Here is a 23,219-nt window from a genome sequence, read left to right as displayed (position 1 = left end):
CAAGATTAATTCAGAGGAAATTTTTCAGAAGGTCTGGTGGTGAGAGAACTAGGGTTCATCCATGGAAACTGGGCAAAGAGTCTGGTTAGCAAGGGTGTTAGAACTAGGTTTTTTGGTTAGAGAGTGGTGAATGAGTGGAATAAGCTGCCAGTGTCTGTTGTGGGTGCCATGACCGTGAGTGAGTGAGTGAGTTCAAAACAAAGTATGATAGATACTGTGTGGATGCTGAATAGTTGTTCTGGACATGATGTTTAGGGCCTCCCTCGATGAGTCTAAGGACTTCTTGGAGTTGCCCGTAATAATAATAATATATGTGAATAGTACTTGGCAAACATAATGTATTTATGAGAGCAGTGATCAAAGAGTTTATTTTTTGCTTTCCTTGAATTTTTAATTCCCCTTGTATGAAAATATTAAAATAAGATCACAAACAGATTATCTTCATAATTTATTTCATCTGCTTACAATCTTGTCATTTATGCATACATATTTAATTCTGTTCACACTTACATGTTATTACTTAGCTGTGGCTTAGCTGTGAATTTCATGATATAAATAATAAGCTATATGTTAAACAACTAACTGCATATTTATTTGTTTTTAGCTATGTCAGACCATTTTATGTGATAAACAATAAACTTATTTCTGCTTTTCAAATTTCTACTTTTAGGTTGAATCTCTCTGTTCAGTTTTTCTCTAAGACATTCTTTATCCATATAAAATATAATGTTAATATAAAATTATCCACTGCCTGCTGTAAAAATTTCTACATTATTACCCAAATGATAAAAAAATATAGTCTGATTTTAAATAATAAAATTAGTCATATAACTATACATGCAAGAGTTAAGCTCACAAAGTACTACACTTATTTAATTGTCCCTAAGACTCAAGAATTAATATACAAAATAATTAAAAGCCACAATTCATTAAACTGTGAAGAATAAAAATTATCAAATGTCACAACCTTGTTGTTGGATTTGCACTTTTATGTACCACTTCATAGAAACATTAAATAAATTATTTACTCTTTGCTGTGTAAGTCATTTCCATACAATACACTGCAGTAAGGATGAGTGTTCATCAGAACTATCTTAAATACTGTTTTAAAAAAACATTTTATCACTCACACACATACTTCAGCTCAGAAATAGCTGCCACTACCATATACGCACAAATGTTAAGGGAGAAATCCTTCCATGTATAAAGAAAAAAATAATAAAACAACATAAAACAAGTCAGTTCAATAAGTTAAAATAATACAGAAATATATTACGCAGCTTAATTCACAATGAATTTCAACCCTTTAAAGTCTCTTACAAAGACAGCTAGCTGGTCACACCTATGATATATAGGTGAAATTCACATTAAATATACATCCATCTATGTACAGTAGAGGTTGTATGTTGTTTAGTATTGAAATCTTCATACCTCCAGTGTTCACCACAGTGACACACTTTGCAATATCAATTTGACATATAATACTTTCCTATGTCACTTTGTATCTAAATATAGGTCATAAGGATACTGTGTAAATTTCCATGGGAATATAAGAAATGGTTCTGTGAATTGATGAAAAGTCAATTTAGGTACATATCAAAACTTTTCTCTTTTCTAGTTCCAGCGATGGTATACACAATAGCAGGCTTATGCTGTAGATGAATTATAGGAATTGGCATGCACCTTTCACCTCACACTTTTAAATAAAAATTTTATGCATTCCATTATGAAAGCAACACATGACAACTGAACTTGAACACAATGAAACATGAAATGATGTAGAAATGTTCGGGTGGGGGGGATCATATTAATAAATGTACATAAATGTATTTTTCATTTAAGAGGTAATGTTTTATTATACACACAATGTTATTCAATGTCCAATCCCCACTATATGACATAACTTTTGAAAATATTCAAATTCTGCTGAAAGGTGTAATGCAGTCTGTTATTATGTTTGGGACTGAGCTTCCATAGCAAACAAAGGGAGTTGAATATACAAACACACACACATGTAGATTCATGCATATCTTGGCACTGTTTACTGCTTTCTTTCTTGCAAAATCTCAGCAAAATTCCCCTGAAATTATTAAATCAGAACATCTAACTTTTACAGTTCCACTTTTTATTCTATAAGTAACTTGAAAGCATTTGCAATAAAGATTGCAGATATCACTCTAATACTTGCCTCTTGCCAGTTGAAATATATACAACTCTCTGATGTAAGATATTCTCATAAAAGATTAATTATTTAGTCATATTTCTGAATAAAGTAGAAATAAACCTTTCCCACCCTTCTTTTATTTCCTTCTTTGGAATTATTTGAAATGTAAAAGGAAAGTTTTCTATTTCTCTTCAAACTATGAGAAACATTATTTTAAATCTTGCCATTAGTCATAACTTCACTATCAATTTCTTGCAGTTATTTTCAAATATCCAATAACTCTTTTTTTGTTTGTTTGATTTTACGAAATGACTATGAATAAGAAGGCAGTAGATTTCTCTTCACAGACATTCTTTTTTTGCAATAATATAGAACATTTATAAGCTTCACTGATCTCAACTGGTAGGATGAAGAGAAGGCATATATAAATGACCTGAAAAGATAATAAATATAATTTATTTTGAATGAAATAAGAAATTAAGAAGGTTATATTAAAATTTTAAAATACTTAAAATTACTAGTATAAGATCATTTTTGCAACTATCTCATATATGAAAATAAGCTTGGAAGTAACAGTTCAACCATGCTAAAATTGAAATTTGAAGGAAAATTTTCACATAATTGAAAACTGTTCCTGAACATAGTCTCCATTTTCACTGATGGCTCTACATCACTTGAATTATACTCACATATCTTAGTTCAATGGCATTTGATATTCAGATATGATGGCATTTTCAAAATGCCACCTACATAATCCATTATTCAATACTAAAAAAAGCTAGTGAGCAGAAAATATGGCTCTCTCTTATAGGTTAATCCACTGAGATAAATCCTATATTACCACCTTTTGAAAGGTGGTAATATAGGATTTATCTCAGATAAAACTGGATTATTTTCTCTTCTGTAATCCACCATGTGGATTACAGAAGAGACAATAATCCAGTTTCAATTCAGCTCCAAATTATTGTTGGAAGAGTCAAAATGACTGGGAATCAATGAAAAGCCATAAATGGTTCACTTTCAGACATTACAGTTCTTTCAATTTATTTTCATCATTGAAGGACCTAATAAGTAAGAATTTTAAAATATTCAAAATCTGATATTAGTGGAAGTTTGTTGTTTCATAGCTCATCTAGGTGGTCAGTAGCAATACACCAGAAATAATTTACAAGAAGATGGAATTTTTAGAATGAACAAGAAAACGGATAAGTTTAGTGATGCCTAGTAATAATTATTAACGCCAGACCTCCAATGGAGTCAAGATTCATTGACTCCATTGGAGGTAAACACCATTGCAAACAAAGCTCATCACACCATGCTTTAAACTCTCTGATGTATCTGCATTCACTACAATGTCAGGCAATGCATTATACTCACCAACCACTCTCCATGCAAAGAACGTACTCCTTATGCCCTTGCCTCACACTCTTCTTATTATCTTCCAGGTATGTCCCCTTGTTCTTTGCCACAACCCTTTTTATAACTCTTTGCCAACTTAAATGTTTCAATCGTATCCCCTTTCTTCCTCCTATTCACAACACTTTGCAAATTGCATTCCTACAATCTGTCCTCATATTCCAAAGGCCAGTCAGTCTTTTTATAGACCCTTTCCAATATATTCTTCATCACCATGAAAACCAGAGGACCAAATACAATTATGATTATGAATGAATACATGATTATGATTATGTATGCTTATATGTTTATTTATATTTTATGTATTCATTTACTTTATATGGATTTATTTAAATGAAGAGAATGTATTCTGAATACCAAGCACACTCTAGATATCAGTAACCTGGCTGTTTAATAAAAATCTTGAAATGGGTAAATTATAAGCAGTAGAAAGAGGGTAAGACTGTACCACTGCATAAGGGTGGGGATAGAATGGAGGCATCAAACTATATAGAGGGGTTTTTATTTTCCTGAAAGTTGTTAAGATTTTGTGAAAATTGGTAGGAACTTTTATACAGAATTGTAGAAATAAAGGTTAATATTGTGTTGTTTATGCAGGCCAACAAGGATTTTTTACGGGACATTGTTGTTTTAGTAATCAGAATGCCTTTTATAATAAAGTAACAAGAACAGTGGAATGAAGGAAAGGCACACTGTCATTTTTCTAGATTTTGTACAGGAATTTGATAGGGTTCTGCATGATAAGTGGATATTTAACATGAATTTTATCAATCTGATTATTCAGTTAGTGAGGAAACTGGCTTTCTGAAAGATATTAGAAAGTTATGTATTATTATTATTATACGGGAACCTCCATGGAGTCAGAAGACTCATTGCAGGAGACCCAAATCCACACAATATCCACACAATCTATTATACCTCTCCTTGAACCCATTAACAGAAAAAGCACTCACAGCTGACTATGGCAACCCATTCACCACTCTCCAAGCAAAAATCCAGTCCTTGCACCCTTACTGACCATACCTTTATTCAACTTCCAGGGATGACCCCTTGTTCTGGTCCGTCTAGCCCAGTGGTTCCCAACCTTTTGCTGCTCGTGTACCCCTTTTAAACCTATTTCTATAAATTGTAATCCTTGTTTTTAAATACTGACACTTTTGTTCAGTGCCTATCTTAATGTAACACGCTTACTTATACTCATTCAATAACAACTAATAACGCATCAATAATGTCTAAAGTCAATAATACGTACCCCCGGAAGCACACATACCACTGGTTGGGAACCAATGCTCTAGCCAAATGCCGAAACATTTCTCCAGCATCTATCCTATAATCTTTAAGCAACTTAAATGTTTCTATCATATCCCGTATTTTTCTCCTATCAACAACTTCTGCAATCTGCACACCTTCAATCTATCCTCATAGGGTACATTCCATGGCCACTCATCATCCCGGTCACTCTCCTCTGAATCCTCTCAACAGCTTCCAAGTCCCCAAGAGACCCAGGGGACTAGACATGAGCATAGTAATCCAGATGTGGGCATATCAAGGCTTTATGAAGAGGAATTACAACTTCCTTATATCTACTTGTTAATGTGTTCTTCACTAGCCAACTAATCTTATGTGTTATCTTAACTACCTTAGCAATATGTCCTCTAAACTTTAAGTCTCTGTCTACCACCCTAAATCTCTAAATCTCTAGATCTCTAGATTCATCTATTTCCTGGAGTACAGTGCCATCAATGTGATAAACGGCTTGTAATCTTTCTGTAAGCAGAAAGGGAAATGGCCCTGGTCGAGCATGGAGAGATCACATCGAATGAGTGTTATCAGTGGAACTAGATGTAGATCCAGGAATGAGCTGTGTGTTTATATACAAATGCTAGAAGTGTAAGAAACAAGGCAGATGAAATGGTTGCACTAATCGAGTCTGTTGACCTAAAAATTGTTGGAAGAAGTGAGACATGGTTAGATGAGGATGACATTCTGACAGGAATAGAGATGGAAGAATATGATGTTTTTTGTGAGGATATAAGGGGTAAAAAGGGAGGGGGAGTGCTATTGATGATAGAGAAAGAGTTATGTCCATACAAAGTAGAGATGCAAGAGGGAAATAGTGCCAGTGATTTTGAAGCACTATGGTGTGAGATACAGGTGAATGGAATGAAATACTTGGTTGGATGTTGTTATAGACCAGGAAATGTGGATGGTAGTGACTATGAAATGTATAATCAAATTAGCCAAGCAAATAAGAAAAGAGTGATCATTACAGGCGATTTTAATTATGGCAATATAGACTGGAATGATGAGATAGCAACCGGAAGTACACAAAATGAGTTTCTTGAGTTTTTGAGGGATAACTACCTCAGACAGTATGTAACAGAGTGCACACGAGGATTGAGGGTCTTGGATTTGGTCATCTCATTAGAGGATGTAATTATAAATGAAGTGTCAAATCACCTGCCAATTGGTGAGAGTGACCATAAGGTGATTACCTGGTTGATTACCAGCAGTGTGAGGACCTCTGTAAGAAAAGGGTATATGTGGAACTACAAGGGGGGTGATTATGAAGAACTCAGGAGTAGAGACGTTTTGAGGAATTTTTGGCACCTATGGCCAGGAAAGAAAATTGCAGCATTCTAAAAAAAAAAAAAAAAAAAAACTAAAAGCTCAATTTTTGCACCTATGTAAAATTAGCGCCTATGGCAGGGCCACATTGGCCATAGCCTCATGCTTCTGCTCAGGAGACAGCTTGCAGGTGTAGCATGGAATGAGGAGTTACCTGGAAAAGAGATCAATACAGCTTGAGGGATTTTCAAAAACTGTCTAGTAGATGCAATGTCTAAATGTATTCCAAGGGTGAGAAGGTTAAATAAGGTAGTTGTGAAATGGAAGAATAAAGAAATTAAGCATGTGATACAGAGAAAAATGACATTATGGAGGGCATAAGAGAAATGGAAATAACCAATTCCATGAGGACTACAAAGACCAGGCAAGGCAGGCGACTTGGTTGGTGAGGGTAGCTAAAGAGAGGTATGAACAGCAGTTAGCTAATGAAGCCAAAAAGAATCCTAAGACGTTCTTTCGATATGTAGCCAGCAAAAGAAAGAATGATTATGGAAGGATAACATTGATTGAAGAAAATGGTGTAAAGACAGCTGTTGCAGGTGTGGTGGAGATACTTAATGAGCAGTTCATAAAGGTCTTTCAATCTTGTGAATGTGACTTCATGGAGAGATTAAGAGCAGTTGATGATGGTGAAGAGAGACTGACTGTAAGTAAGCAATAGGCATATGGGGAGTTGAGCAAACTAGATGTAAATAAGGCTGTTCGACTTGATAATATATCACCACGTATTCTGAAGGAATGTGCCAGGGAGTTGATGCCGGCCTTGACATATTTTTTTAATACGAGTCTTGCACTCGATCAAGTTCCTTAGGAGTGGAAGGAGGGCAAGATTGTTTCACTTCATAAAGGAGGTGATAGAACTTAAGCATCAAACCATAGGCCTATCTGCGTGTCAGTTGTTGTAGTTAAGTTGTTGGAGAAGCTTGTGAGAACTAGGATCCAGAATTAGGTTGAAAACAATGGTATTATCTCTGATGGACAGCATGGATTTGCTAAAGGGAAGTCATGTTTTAGTAATCTACTTATTTATTACAATAAGGTGACTGCTTCCATGGACAAAGGAGAAGGATACACAGTAATATACTTAGGTTTTGCAAAGGCTTTTCATAGATTACTGCATGATAAGTTGATAGTGAAATAGAAGTGGATGGGGTTGGATGTTAGATTGGTGCACTGGATTGGAGACTGGATATCTGATAGGTATCAACAAGTTGTGTATGGGAGAGCGATATCCATAATGTATATAATTAATGTATATTAATGATATTGGTGAAGATTTGGATGGAGATATTCAGTTGTTTGCAGATGATGCAAAGTTGGGATGAACGATGAAGAGTAGAGAGGATGTTGTGGCCTTACAAGAAGACTTGAATAAATTGAGTGATTGGGAATGGGGATGCAAGTTCAATGTTGCAAAATGTAAGGTTTTTAAATTTGGAAAACAAAAAATGGGATGCAGAATTTATGGTTGGTGAGGATATATTGTTGTAGGTGGATGAAATAAGAGATCTGGGGGTGATTGTGGATAAGGATCTGAACTTTAGGGGGGACACATAGCCAAAATTGTGAAGACAAGACAAAGGCTTCTGGAAATGACGGAGGACATTGACTTGTAGAAGTAGGGAGATTCTTGTTCCATGTACAAGGCTTTGATTAGGCACACATGGAGTATTGTGCCCAGATTTGGTCACCTAGTTTTCAGAAGGATGAAGAGATGTTGGAGAGGGTCCAGAGGCAACCTACGAAGGTAGTTTCTGACCTCTGGAATGTCGAGTATGAGGAAAGATTGAGAAGCTGCAACTTGCAGAGTCTGGTGGACAGGAGAAGAAGGGGAAAATATGATAGAGACCTATAAGTTATTAAGAGGTTGTTATAGGATCAATGCTGGAGAGGTTCTACAGAAAATAGTGGGAGATCAGGGGAGAACCAGAGGTCATCCCTGGAAGCTGTATAAGGAGGATGTGAATAGGGGAGTGAGAAGCAGGTTTTTTTCATGGAGAATTGTGAATGATTGGAATGCCTTGCCTGAGAGTAAGGTGTCTGCAGAGAATTTGGGTGTGTCTAAAGCACGGTATGATGAGCTGTGTGTTTGATAATATGACCTCCTGGATGAGTCTTTGACTCCATTGGGTCTTGGGTAATAATAATAATAATATTATTATTATTATTATTACCCAAGTTATAGTCTTCCTCTGGGTCTTTTTCCTATCAATCTGGCAGATAAAACTTGTTTTGCTAATCTTTCCTCTCCCATTCTGTTTAAGTGACCATACCACCTGAAATTAGCTCTGTTAACACATTCCATGAAGAGATAAAAAGGAAGTCACAAGACAGGATGTTGTAATGTGCTGCTATATTTACCAATTTTCGGATTGAAGCACCAAAGAAGAAGAGAACACATTCCAGGATGCTAACATTAAAGTTCTTTCATAATATCCTTGTTTTTAATATGATGTTACTATTTATTCCATCTGTTCATGCCCCTAATTTTCCCAGGAATCTCATATCTACAATCTCTAGTCTTTGGTGAAATGTTTTACTTCTAACCCAGCTCTCAGATCCATAAGTTAAAATTGGCTTGAACACTGTCTTGTATATAGCTAATTAGTGCTTTGATTAATTTCTCCCTTATTCCATTTGACTTCCTACCATACCAGGTTTGTTGATTCTGTTGTCTATTTCCATATTTAATTTACCATATTTCTATATTTAATTTATCACATTTCAGCTTCTTGTGCCAAGAAGCTGAAATGTTTTACTTGCTCTATAGCTTCTCCATTCACAATGCAGTTGATATTTTCAATGCTTCTACCTATTTTTCATTGTCTTTGTCTTGTTATTGCTGACCTTCATACCATATCTATTAACAGTTATTTAATTTAGTCAGGGAATCTTGCAGGTTTGTAGCAAACTTATTTAGAAGTATAACATCATATGCATAAAGCAAAGAACTGAGATTAACACCTCCAATTTTGATATCAGGTTTAATACCACTTTCCTTCATAATGTAATCCATATAGATAATGAATCAGAGGGGATAATGTACAGCCTTGTCTGACACCAGATTTAACATTAAACCATCTTCCTGTACGTCCATCAATTTTAACTGCTGACTTATAAGCCAAATGCCGGGAGTCGTGGCTGTCTCTTGTAATCTAGCTACTAGGAGGCTTGGGCTGGTGGATGGTTTGAGAACTAGAGATCTGTTTCCCAACATTCCTATGTCGATCAGATGTCTGCACTAAGCATGGCGTCAATATGATGACTTCGAGGGAGCTCAGAGCCACCAGGTTGTCTAACGAGAAGCGAATCGGCCCAGGGCGGAAATGCAGTAGGCAAAAGCTTCCGCGTCGTGCAGTAGTGGGATCGAGTCTGTGAATAGGCATTGAGGAATAGCCAGGACAACATAACCAAACTCATTTATTTTTTTGAAGGAGCGAGTGCTGTATGGAGATTCGTTAGTACAAGGTGTGTTAGTAGAGGATTTGACAAAATCGTACCAACCTGGTGCAACTATCAAGGACGTGAGTGAGTCTATTAGAGAGCAAAAGGAAAGGGTGAAAGAAATGATAGTTGTTGCAGGTATGAATGATTTGAAAGGAGATAAAATGGAAATGATAGAGGATCAGAATGAATTGTTTGAGGTAGCAAAAGAAAAGAGTGAGAGAGTTAGGATGATTAGTCTTTTGCTGCGGTATGACAGTGAAGTGTTTAGAAGGAGGGCCATAATTGCAAATGACTTTATCTCGTGGGTTATGCATGACGAGTGGTGTTGAATTTGTGGAGTTGAGTCCAAAAGATGGCTTGTGACTAGTGGTGTGCTGCAGGGTTCTGTTCTTGGACCACTACTTTTCAATTTGTTCATCAATGATATAGGAAAGGATCTGAGAGGAAGTGTTCACTTGTTTGCTGATGATGCAAAGTTGGGTAGAGCAATTGTGAGTGCATCAGGATGTCAAAATTTTTGCAGGATGATTTGGATAGTTTGGAGGACTGGGCTAGGTAAAATGGATGTCAATTCAATGTGGCAAAGTTATGCATTTTGGGGTGAAAAGATTAGCAGCAGTATATCACATTGGTGGAACCGTACTCCAGGAGATTGATGAGGCCAGGGATTTGGGGGTGTTGGTGGATAGTGAATTGAAGTTTAGGGAGCACATTGCAAAAGTGTCTAAATCAGCTCATCAAATCATTTGGCTTCTGAAAAATACTTTAACAAGCAGAGAGAAACAAGTTATTTTTCCTCTGTATCCAGCCTTGATAAGACCACATCTAGACTACTGTGTCCAGATGTGGGCGCCAGGGTTTCTTCTTGATGGGGAGGAGGTGGAGAGGATCCAGAGACGAGTGACCAAGATGATAGCAGGCCTGTGGAATGAACCTTATGAGAACAGGTTGAAGATTTGTGGGTTGCAAAAATTGGTCGATAGGCGGAAAAGGAGTGATATGATTGAAACATTCAAATTACTAAAGGGTTTCTATAAGATTAATCCAGAAGATATTTTTGAGAACAGGACTGGTGGTGGGAGGACTAGGAGCCATACATGGAAGCTGGGCAAGAATGTGGTTAGCAGGGGTGTTAGAGCTAGGTTTTTTACTTGGAGAGTGGTGAATGAGTGGAATAAGCTTCCAGAGTCTATTGTGGGTGCTATGACCGTGCATGAGTTCAAGGCGAGGTATGATAGATACTGTGTGAATGTCGAATAGTTGTTCTTGACATGATGTTAGGGCCTCCCTCAATGAGCTGTCGACTCCTTAGAGTTGCCCATAATAATAATAATAATAATAAAGACTAAGTATTGCTCGATATAATGCCCCATTAATACCATATAACTGTAGCTATTTTGAATAGCTTCTCTCTTGGCACCTTTTCGTATGCCTTTTCCAGATCCACAAAACTTAAATACAGATCTTTGTTATATTCCCATGATTTCACAACTATTTGTCATAAAGTGAAAATCTGATCCTGACAGCCTCTATTTGGCCTGAATCAAGCTTGTTCTTCACCAAGCTTCCCTTCCACAATCTTTCTCAACCATTTCTTAAGTATACTTGCATAAATCTTACCAGGAACACTCAGTAGGGAAATATCTCTGTAATTCTCACATTCAGTTTTTATTTCCCTTTTTATATATGAGTACTATGAGAGCTCATCTGGAATTCATCCCTCTGTCCCAGCCTTCTGAACTATGTACCTCCATACTTGAGCATTTCTGGTCAAATATCATCTACTTCAGCTGCCTTTTCGCGTTTAAGACTTTTGATGGCTCTTTCTATGGATATGCATTCCTGATTGCATGCCTGTTGAGAGTTTTTTACCACTGTGCTATTATTGATTGTTTCATTTAGCAATTTTTCAAAGTAATTACTTCATACATCAAGGATATCTTTTCTCCAGTTTTCATGTCATCTCTAATTCCTTTTACAGCACTCTTTTTTCTATATTTGAACTTTTTCAACAACCACCACAGCATCTTGCTGCCTTCTTGATATTTATTTTCTATATTCTTACCAAAGTCTTCCCATGACTTTTCTTTAGCTAGTTTTATACAGTGTTTAGCTTTCTCACATTTGTCTCTGTATTCTCTAATAGCACATGCGGACTTATTTGCCAAGACCTTTTTATATACTTTCTTCTTTTCCTTCACTACCTCTTTAACTTCCTGTGTCCACCATGGAGTTTTCATTATTCTATCCTTGCAGGCAACCTCACCACATGCCTCTCTGGCTGAATCAATCAATGTTTATTTTAGAATTTGCCACTGAACCTCCAAGGTTTGGTTCCTGTTCAAAACCTATTTCATTTTTTCTTGAATAATGTTTGTGTATTTTAGTCTACAGTTCACATCTGAGAGCTGCTCGATTTTATTAGCTTTAAAACTTTCTTAAATGTTCTTATTTTCAATATGGAATTCAATTTTATACTACTCAAGACTAAATGGTGATCACTTCCACTTGCAAATCTACTGTACACTCTAGTGTCTTGCACCAGTGAGGAAACATCCCTAGCAATAATATAGTCAATGTGGGTCAAGTTCCTAAGGTATGGAAAGAAGGCAAAATAATCCCCTCCACAAGCATGGTTCGAAAACAGAAGTTTCCAGTTATAGACTTTTCTGTATATGTATATCTGCAGTTGTAATCAAATTGTTGGTAAAATTGGTTAGAAATAGAATACAGAATTGGGTTGATGAACATAAGATTCTCTATGTCAGTCAGCATGGGTTTGTGAAGGACTGGTCTTGTTTTATCAAACTGCTTATATTTTATGATAAGGTGATGAATGTGTTGGATAAGAGAGAATCATATACAGTGATATTCTTGGACTTTGCAAAAGCATTCAATAGATTACCACCTGATAAGTTGGTGTAAAAGCTGCAGAGGATAGGAATAGATATATATTGGTGGATGGATTGGAGATTGGCTCTCTGAATGAAACTAAGTTGTGTATGATGGAGCTGTGTCTCAGAAAAGGAAGGTGATCAGCAGCTTGCCTCAGGGTTTTCTTGTTCTTGGGCCCTACTGTTTAACTTGTTTGTTAATGATATTGACTGAGAATTTTCAAATGTTTGCTGATGATGCAAAGTTAGGTAGAATTATCAGGAGTAGTGCTGATGTTAATTCTCCATAGAAAAATTTGAATAGACTTTTAGCTTGGACAAATGAGTGGGTTTGTAGTTTTAATGTTAATAAATGTAAGGTGTTACACTTTGGAATACAGAGATATAAGGCAATATACTGTATTGATGGAGCTGTGCATCAGGAAGTGGATGCGATTCAGGATCTTGGAGTGATTGTGGACAGTGGACTGAAGTTCCGAGGGTACATTGCACATGTTGCAAAGACTGCACATAATATTGCTACTATGATAAAAAGTACATTGACATGTAGAGATAAGGAGGTGGTGATGCATCTATATAAGACATTGGTCAAACCACACACGGACTATTGTTCTCCGATTTGGTCACCTAGTTTTCGTTGTGATGTGGAAACACTAGAAAGGGTCCAAAGACAAATAATCAAAGTGATATCAGAACTCTGGAGTGCTGGTTATGAAGAGTCTTTCAGAGAATGTAAACTACATGGTCTGCAAGCCCAGAGTGGCTGTACTGGTGAAACCGGATGTAGTCTTTGTGTTCCGCAATCCTGGTATCCTGCTTGTTTGGCCAAAGTAGGACAGTTTACAGCTGCAAGGGATAGGATTAAAAGAGGAGATATGATAGAGACCTTCAAGTTAGTTATATGATTCTATTAATTCTTGTAGAAAGGCTTATACATTGGCAACACATGACTCTAAATTATTTAAGGAATTTACAACGTATACTGGAATATTAATTAAAAGAAACTTTAATAAATACTTCCTAAATTTCGGCAATGTCACATTGCCATCTTCATGGGAACATACAAATATGACACGTGCATGCAGGCACTACAAAAAGCAAATGAGGCAGAAGATAAGAAACTATTGTTGTTCCTAAAGTCCTGATGGTGCCCCCAGCAGGCTATATTGAGTTGTCTTGGCCGTTGGGCTGATGTTCTCATGATGTAAGTCTCCCAAATTTGGAGCAGTCTCATGCACTCAAATTTATTGAGGTTTTGAACGTTTTTTAGAGCTGAGGCAGATTCTATGAATAATCTTTCATACTTAAACTTGCTGCGGTGTATTACGTTGGCTTTCTTCCAACGTATTCTGTGGTGGGTATCCAGAGCATGGTCTGCAAGTCCAGAGTGGCTATACTGGTGAAACCGGATGTAGTCTTTGTGTCCCGCAATCCTGATATTCACTGTCCTGCTTGTTTGGCCAGAGTAGGATAGTTTATAGCTGCAAGGGACCTGGTATACCCCAGGTAGGTCTAGGGGAAGTGGTTGGTCTTTGGTAGAGCAGATAAGGGATGCCAATTTTTTATATGGCTTGTAACAAGAAGTCAGGTCATTTTTTTTTTTTTTTTAAGGATTTTGGTTATTTTTTCCGAGGTGCCCCGGATGTAGGGAATGGTGATAAATATAGTCTAATCTTTATTGTGAAGGGGGGGGGGGGGGGTTGTGGTTTGCTGGTTTTAATATTTTTTGAGGTTGTAGCCATAGACTAAGAAAGTTTTAAGGATGTGGTTTAGTTTCATAGTTAGGGCATTGTCACCTGAACAGATTAATTTTGCCCTGTTATATAGTGTTTTAATAACCCCATATTGTTGTGAAGGGGGGGATTTCTGGTGAATGTATCTGCCTGTATGGGTGGGTTTTCTATAAATAGAGAAAGCCAAGGATCCATCACGCTGGTGCGTGATTAGAGTTTCTAGGAATGGGAGGCTGTTGTTTTCCTCTTTTTCCAAGGTGAACAGGATTCTGGGGTGTTGGTTGTTTAAGTGTGTTAAGAAGGAGCGAAGCCAAATGAGTTTTTGTGGGGCAGAGTTTAAGGCTTTCTCTTCAAAAGTCTCCATAAAGAAGTTGGCCAAGGGTGGGGAGAGTGGTGAACCTATGGCTGTCCCCTCTATCTGTTTGTAGAATTTTCCTTGCCAAACGCAATAGCCTGAGGTCATTGTGAACTGAAATAGGGCTGAGATATCGGGAGGAAATTTGGCTTGGATGAGCTCTAAGGTTTCCTTGCGTGGGACATTTGTGAATAGGGAGGAGACGTCAAAACTGACCATTATGTCAGTATGTTGGAGTGAGAGGTTTTCTATACTGGCTTTGAAGTGGGCTGAGTTTTTTATGTGTGATGGTGTGTTGCCAGTATAGTGTGTGAGCACTTTGGCTAAATGTTTGACTATTTTATATGTGGGGGAAATCAATGCCATCCACTATGGGATGTAATGCCACATTTTGTTTATAAATTTTTGGAAGTCCATATATTCCGGGGGGGGGGGGGGTCTCTTATAATAGTTTCTTATCTTCTGCCTCATTTGCTTTTTTGTAGTGCCTGCGTGCACGTGTCATATTTGTATGTTCCCATGAAGATGGCAAGGTGACATTGCCGAAATATAGGAAGTATTTATTAAAGTTTCTTTTAATTAATAATCATATATTAATATTAATAATTTTAATAGTCATATGATTCTATTAGATTAATACAGAATAAATTATAAAAAGAGTGGATGATAAAATGGGAAGAACAAGAAACCATCCCTAGAAGTTGTATAGAGATGTGGTGAAGAAGGGAGTGAGGAGTAGATTTTTTAGGTGGAGTGTTGTTACTGTTTGGAATGCATTGCCTGAGTGCAGGTAGTGTAAATAACTTCAAAGCTCATCATGATAGACATGTTCCTGGTTGAGTGGCACTCCCACGATGAGTCTGTTGACTCCATGGAGGTTACCAAATAATAATAAATTTGAGCAATGCTAGACAAATATCACTATAAATATCCAATTGTCCAGCTGTCCTTTCCACATTTTAGGTTTTTGACAGTTGTTTCCACCTCATTATTGATATGGGCTTCTAATTGCATTCCTTTTGCATATTTTCTACTACTTTTCTATAACTCCTGTACAATTTAAGAAGGTCTTGTCAGATCTGATGACAAGACATCATTTCTTGTCATCTTTATTATTTTCTAATTTCTTTTCCAGTACTATTTCCTCTAATTCTAAGCTTCACCAGTAACCTCTAAAACATTTTCTCACCTATACCTGTTCTTGTTAAACTTTCCCTGTAGCTTTGGTTTCTTCCTCTTCAGCTCATGGCAGATTGAGTTCCTCAAAAAAATTTTTTCGCCATTTCTTTCTGTCTGCTGTCTTTTTGTATAGTTCTGTTATGGAGTTTTAAGTGGATGCTTTCTTTTATGTTGTCAATCCATCGTTTTCTTGGTCTTCCTCTGCTGGGCTGTCCTTCAATTCTGCTACTTAATAATATGTTTGGTAGTCTTTATGGGTTCATTTTTGAAACATGTTCAAACCAGCTTAGTTGACTCTTTTTTGGTGTTGTAATTATTGTTTCCTTGAAGTTAAGTTCTTCTCTGACTTTTTTCATTTGTTTTTCTTTTGTCCAGTTTGTTTTATTGATTTTTCTTAGGCATTTCATCTCAAAAGCATCGGGTTTATCCATTTCTTTTTTTCTTAAGATCTAGTACTAAGCTATGCAGTACTGTAGGAATTATCAATAGTTTATATATCTTTTACTTAATCTTTTATTGTTCCATATTTTTTCTAGTCAGTCTATTGTTATCCATCCATTAGTGATTCTGTGTTTTATGGTTTCAAAATAATTGAGATCACTGAGTCTAGGTAATTGAATTTTTTTACTTGGTCTATATTATTGTTTCCTATTTTCATTTGGATTGTTTTCCCTTTTCTTCCTATTACCATTAGTTTTGTTTTACCAAAATTGATTTTCATATCATATTTGCTATTTGTTGGATGCAGTTTGGTCAGAATATTTTCTTAGTTTTTTTGGCTGTCTGTGGAATAACTATATCATCAGCATACTTTAAATGTGTATATTTCTTCCATTTACAGTTATGCCTTCGCACATCTGTAGTGCTTCATCTACTACTTCTTTTAGGTACAGGTTAAATAAATATGGTGACAATGGGCATCCTATTGTAACTCCTTTTTTAATTGATATTTGGTCTGTTTCTGTATTTTTATATTTTACTACTGCTTATGTTTCTGAATAATAATTCTTAATACAACTTAATAGGTATTTGTCAAACCCTCATTTTCTGAAATTTTAATCAGTTTACTTCTGTTGATTGAGTCAAAAGCTTGTTTGAAAGCAGCAGTTTTTGTTTATTTATTTGTATACGAATTAGCTTTTTTATATTTTTCTCTGTATTCAGAGACCTACACTTGCTAGAAATTTTCAATATGTATTCTCCTTTTTGGAATTACTTTATTAACGTGATGAAATTTGGATTTTTCTATCTTGCAAACAACTTCACCACGTCTCACTCGCTGAAGAAATTAGAGTTTGTCAGTTTGCTAATGAGTCTCTACATTTTTTTTTGTCTTCAATAATATTTGTATATTTGAGTGTACAGTTAATCTATGAAAGCTGCCTGCTTGAATTTTGACAATGCCAAAAGTTTATCTTCCTTACTGCTGTGCATCTGGCATTAGTGCACATGAACTGAAATATTCCTTTAAGTTTATAGCCATGTTTTCTAATGATCATCCTGTTTAAAATACAATTTTATTTAATGCTGACCATTAAAACAAACTTATATTATAGCCTACCAGTTTGGCCAGCAGACTGTCTGGCTTTATCAAGGCATTTATGAAAAGACATAAAAACTATAATAACTTTAGTTTAATCCTTTATCCAAGTGTGAGCAAACAAAGTTTGCGCCTGAAAGTATCTTCAGGACTGGGGTAAGGTGGTACAATACCAGGAAACTCATTGCAAAGGTGGAGCAAGCTAACATCACTCCTATCTCAGTATCTCCCATAATGCAAAACACATTTCCTTGTGGATATGTATAATTGTTGGATTCTGAATGAAGAGAAATTAAAGTCATTGGTGTTTCTTTCAGAATCCAACATTATCTTCCATAACATAATAGGGAGGAGAGACTGACTGTAAGTGAGGAAGAGGTGTTTGGGGAGTTGAGTAAACTAGATGTAAATAAGGCTGTGGGACTTGATAATATATCACCGCGTATTCTGAAGGAATGTGCCAGAGAGTTGACACCTGCCTTGACATATTTTTTTAATACGAGTCTTGCACTTGGTCAAGTCCCTAAAGAGTGGAAGGAGGGCAAGATTGTACCACTTCATAAAGGAGGTGATCGAACTCAAGCATCAAACTATAGGCCTATCTGTGTGTCAGGTGTTGTGGTTAAGTTGTTGGAGAAGCTTGTGAGAACTAGGATCCAGAGTTGGGTTGACAACAATGGTATAATCTTTGATGGACAGCATGGATTTGCTAAAGGGAGGTCATGTTTTAGTAATCTACTTACTTATTACAATAAAGTGACTGCTTCCTTGCACAGAGGAGAAGGATACACAGTAATATATTTGGATTTTGCAAAAGCTTTTGATAGAGTACCTCATGATAAGTTGACAGTCAAACTAGAGCAGATGGGGTTGGATATTAGATTAGTGCATTGGATTGGAGACTGGCTATCTGATAGGTATCAACAAGTTGTGTATGGGGGTGCAATATCCAGGAAAAGGAAAGTCACTAGTGGAGTGCCTCAGGGATCTGTTTTAGGGCCATTACTATTTAACTTGTATATTAATGATATTGGCAAAGATTTGGATGGAGATATTCAGTTGTTTGCAGATGATGCAAAGTTGGGACGAACCATAAAGAGTAGTGAAGATGTTGTGGCCTTGCAAGAAGACTTGAATAAATTGAGTGATTGGGCAAGCAAATGGGGATGTGAGTTCAATGTTGCAAAATGTAAGGTTTTAAAATTTGGAAAACAAAGATGGGATGCAGAATTTATGCTTGGTGAGAATATATTGTTGGAAGTAGAGGAAATAAGAGATCTGGGAGTGATAGTGGATAAGGATCTAAAATTTAGGGGACACATCGCCAAAATTGTGAAGACAACACAAAGACTTCTGGGAATGATGAGGAGGACACTGACATGTAGAAGTAGGGAGATTCTTGTTCCATTGTATAAGGCTTTGATTAGGCCACACATGGACTATTGTGCCCAGATTTGGTCACCTGGTTTTCAGAAGGATGAAGAGATGTTGGAAAGGGTCCAAAGGCGACTGACTAAGGTAGTTTCTGACCTCTGGAATGTCAAGTATGAGGAAAGATTGAAAAGATGTAATTTGCAGAGTCTAGTGGAGAGAAGGAAGAGGGGAGATATGATAGAGACCTACAAGTTGGTAAGGGGTTGTTATAGGATCAATGGTGGAGAAGTTCTACAGAGAATAGTGGGAGATCAGGGGAGAACCAGAGGTCATACCTGGAAACTGTATAAAGAGGGTGTGAGTAGGGGAGTGAGAGGCAGGTTTTTTTCGTGCAGAGTTGTGAATGATTGGAATGCCTTGCCTGAGAGTGTGGTGTCTGCAAGGAGTTTGAATGTGTTTAAGACCCGGTATGATGAGATGTGTGTGAGATAAAAGGACCTCCTAGATGAGTCTTTGACTCCATGAGGTCTTGTTTAATAATAATAATAATAATAATAATAATAAGCAAGACTTGTAAATATTATTTATTGTTTGTCTCTTGCTTACACTGTATTACTCATATAATTGCTCTGTATTTTATCAGTTATAAATTAATTATATAATTTTAGGATATGTCATAATAATAAAAGGATTCTGTTGTAAATGCCATTTATTTTATTACTTTATTCCTTCAATAATATTATAAGAAATTGTATGTATGTAACTTTATGAGCCTTATGTGAACTGTAATATATATATATATATATATATATATATTTTTTTTTTTATTAATTTTCATTACTGCATGTAAAGGTAAAATGTTATGTGATGATGCTTATACGTATGTTTCATTTTGATTGTTGTCATGGAGACGGAATTAAAACTAGATAGCGCGAGCATGGTGGCACGTGAGCTATGGTATTCAAAAGGAGATGGAATTGATATGAGCTAGACTGTGAGAACAAGTTTTGGCAGGAAAGAAAGTAAAGGTATATAAGCGAAAAGCGAGAGTATACAAGGGATCAGTAGACCAGAAGCATTCACGATAGTGTGGTGAAGAAAGAGGGGGGAGCACTCACGACAGTGCGGAGAGGTGGGAAGCAGGGAGCACTCATGGCAGCATGGAGTAAAGTAAGAGGCTGTAGTAATAGGAATTAGGTGCTGTAATTAGATTAAAAAGAGATGAGGAGATAGCTTATTAGCAACATTAAGTAAGAGGCTGTAGTAATGGGAATTAAGTGTTGTAATTAGATTAAGAAGAGATGAAGAGATAGCTATTTAGCAGCACGGAGTAAAGTAAGAGGCTGTAGTAATAGGAATTAAGTGCTGTAATTAGATTACAAAGGATCAGGATGTAAATAGGCAACTGAGAATAATTCTAGAAGTTAAAGAATTACTACGTGTTCCATTAGTTTCATGGAACTTTAACAGAGAGCTGAAATTGGTCGAATAGTGTTAAAGAAGGAATGAGCATTTTCCTTTATCCAAGTACGTCTATACATGTGAAGTGCGACCATTAATAGTTCAGTTATCATTGAGAAGATTTATTCTAAATAGTGTTGCCATAGTGTACTAAGTAAATATAGTTATAAAGTATGCCCATAGTAAATTTGATGAGCAAAGGATTTTTCCGATAAGAACTGTCCAATTTTTATGTTACTTCAGTGCAGAGATATATGTGTAATTCCTCCTGTTATTCCCCACATTAACTATAATGTTTTTTGCTGAAATCAGCTGGAGTATGAAGTATGAAAGGTATACTCATGAAGCAGTTATTGCCACCATTAATGTATTGAGACTTTACTGACTGTGTGATAATAGTAAAATTTGTTACTAAGAGATTTTATGGTATTGAACTCTATTAAAAGTTATTTTAATATTGCGAAAGCTATAAGTCTGATAGCAGAATGCCCATAGACTGAATCAGTAAGATGTTGTGACCAGTTAAGCTAAGACATTTACAGGGTGTTCGGGATAAATTTGACAGTTTCGTAAGGAAAAAGAAAATCTTCTTTGTATCTATTAAATTTAATGAATTGACAAAAAAACATTACAGGCAGAGTTAATTACAATACTATCAACAAGATTTACTCAAAATAACCACCATTAGCATCGATCACAGCTTCAATTCTGCTTCGGAACCTCGAACAAGCTGATGCTACAGTCTCCCTGGGAAGGGCCGCAAAAACTGTTTTAATTTTATCCATTAACTGGGCTTTTGTATTACTGGAAGTGCGATTGGTGTCTTTTTCAACTGCGCCCCATACAAAATAATCCATGGGGTTAAGGTCTGGGGAGTTTGGAGGCCAAACATTTGGACTGGTGAAGTCGTAGAAATTTTCAGACAACCATTTTTGACTTTTCCCAGAGGTGTGGCAAGGGGCCGAATCCTGCTGCCATACATACGGCCTACCATTGGCTACCCTTGTTATCCAGGGCTTGACTACAGTTAGCAACTCCACGAACAAAGCCCGAATTCCAATGCCAGGGTTCTTCAACACCTGTTCCTGCAGATTTGCGAGGAATTCTGCTGTACGAACGCAATCAGATCGTCTGCTAGGGATCTTTCTTCTTGCTACATCCTCGTAGTCACCATTGCAAGTCTCTAGTTCATGCCTGATTGTTTTTACTGTATTCAGGGAGCATTGGGCAGCAGTCGTAATATCCTTATTTTGATGGCGGGCACGAATCATCATGATACAAGTTATTCTCTTCCATGATTCAGGTGGGTTCCAGCTATCCATCCTTTCTGACATCTTGTATATGAATGAAGAAGGGTCCAAACTTTTAAATGAAGAGAAGTGTGTGTTAATACATGTAACGTACGGAAAAATATAATTAATTATAAATATGTCAAATTTATCCCGAACACCCTGTATATTATCTTGTTCTCAGAATTGAATTTATATGTATAATATATAACCCAGAATTAAATGTTTTGTTTTGATGATTTCAAAATTGTCTTTGCCTGAATCTCTTTTACTGCACCCTTCATGAAATTATCGGACCTAGCGGGAGCTTCAAATTAAGAGATAAACTCGGTCTACGTAAGAAATATTATTGATATAAAATTAGTTGATGTTTGGTTTCACTACATTTCATTAGATTAATTTAAATATAGAGTGGCGCAGTCTAAAAATATAAATTTCTCTATATTTAAATTAGTAATCAACCAGCAACTTATTACTTGTTTAAGAACAGAGTTGAAACAAGATGGCAGATCAAAAAGAAGGAAGTACGATCCAACATAATGTTATGCATTAAGGGAAGGGCTACCCAGACTAGTTTCGAACTTTATTGAGGTCTTCAGTGGGAGCCAGGCCCAAGTGGAGACACCAGGCAGAAGCATCAGCAAAGTCATCTCTACCTATAGGAGTTGCCAAACGGTGTGCAACCTTTTTATATTAAATTACTCTGGATTTAGAGAAAGATGTTGAAAGTTTATTTTTCACTTGGTTAGACTATAATAACTTTAGTTTAATCCTTTATCCAAGTGTGAGCAAACAAAGTTTGCGCCTGAAAGTATCTTCAGGACTGGGGTAAGGTGGTACAACACCAGGAAACTCGTTGCAAAGGTGGAGCAAGCTAACATCACTCCTATCTCAGTATCTCCCATAATGCAAAACACATTTCCTTGTGGATATGTATAATGTCATGCATTAAGGGAAGGGCCACTACCCAGACTAGTTTCGACCTTTATTGAGGTCTCTTCAGTGGGAGCCAGGCCCAAGTGGAGACACCAGGCAGAAGCATTAGCAAGGTCATCTCTACCTATAGGAGTTGCCAAATGTTGTTTGCTCACACTTGGATAAAGGAGTAAACTAAAGTTATTATAGTCTAACCAAGTGAAAAATAAACTTTCAACATAAAATCTAGTAAATGCAAATTGAAAGGAACATAAAAAACGTTGTAAACCAACTAGTAGCTAAGGTTACACGTTCGCGCGACAGAGAGGACTTATTGTTCTTATTCATTATCACGCATGCGTGTTTGTTGTAAACGTGTAATGTGATTACTGGCTAGCTGTAGTTCAGCTTGATTAAGAGAGAGGATAAGGTTTTTCCACAAACTGTTTAGAATTACACCCTGATTTCTGTTGAGGTTTCCGCCAGTTATTGACACTATTGTGGCTTCCTTGAATAAACGATGTTTGTAGTCGTCATCGAGATATGGCATGGAGCTGTTTTGCCACTCTATCGTGTGGTTAGACGTACAGAAATGATGTGCTAAGCCGGAAGAGATACTTCTGTTGTGGTTTACATCAATCACCAACATGTTCTTTTTTTGTCTGATTTCTAAACTCCGTGAAGTTTGTCCTATGTAGGCAAGACCACAGGAGCAGGGAATGTAATATACTCCTGGATATTTGTAGAAAGGTACTTTATCTTTTGAGGATCCTAAAACTTGTCTGATGCTGTTGGTTGGTTTGAAGACCACTCTGATGTTGTAG

General features: G+C 36.5%; 1 protein-coding gene and 1 non-coding gene across 3 annotated transcripts in view; one reads left to right on the top strand and one right to left on the bottom strand.

The window, feature by feature from the left end:
- Positions 1-468: 468 nt before the first annotated feature.
- The window catches only part of LOC150099427 (protein vein-like), a 384,314-nt gene continuing 361,563 nt past the window's right edge, over positions 469-23,219 (bottom strand). For both annotated transcript variants that reach the window (XM_090403331.1, XM_090403332.1), the window contains exon 7: positions 469-2,597. The gene's annotated coding sequence lies outside the window, so the exon portion shown is untranslated. The remainder of the gene's footprint in view (positions 2,598-23,219) is intronic.
- Positions 9,336-9,633, top strand: LOC150099428 (signal recognition particle RNA). The gene has a single exon (XR_016549438.1).

This window comes from Typopeltis vanoorti, chromosome 14 (genome assembly GCF_054136105.1).
Source record: "Typopeltis vanoorti isolate ZY-2024b chromosome 14, IOZ_Tvanoo_1.0, whole genome shotgun sequence".
Classification (NCBI taxonomy): domain Eukaryota; kingdom Metazoa; phylum Arthropoda; class Arachnida; order Uropygi; family Thelyphonidae; genus Typopeltis; species Typopeltis vanoorti.
Note: the sequence above shows the minus strand (reverse complement) of the source record. Positions and strands in the feature narration are given on the sequence as shown.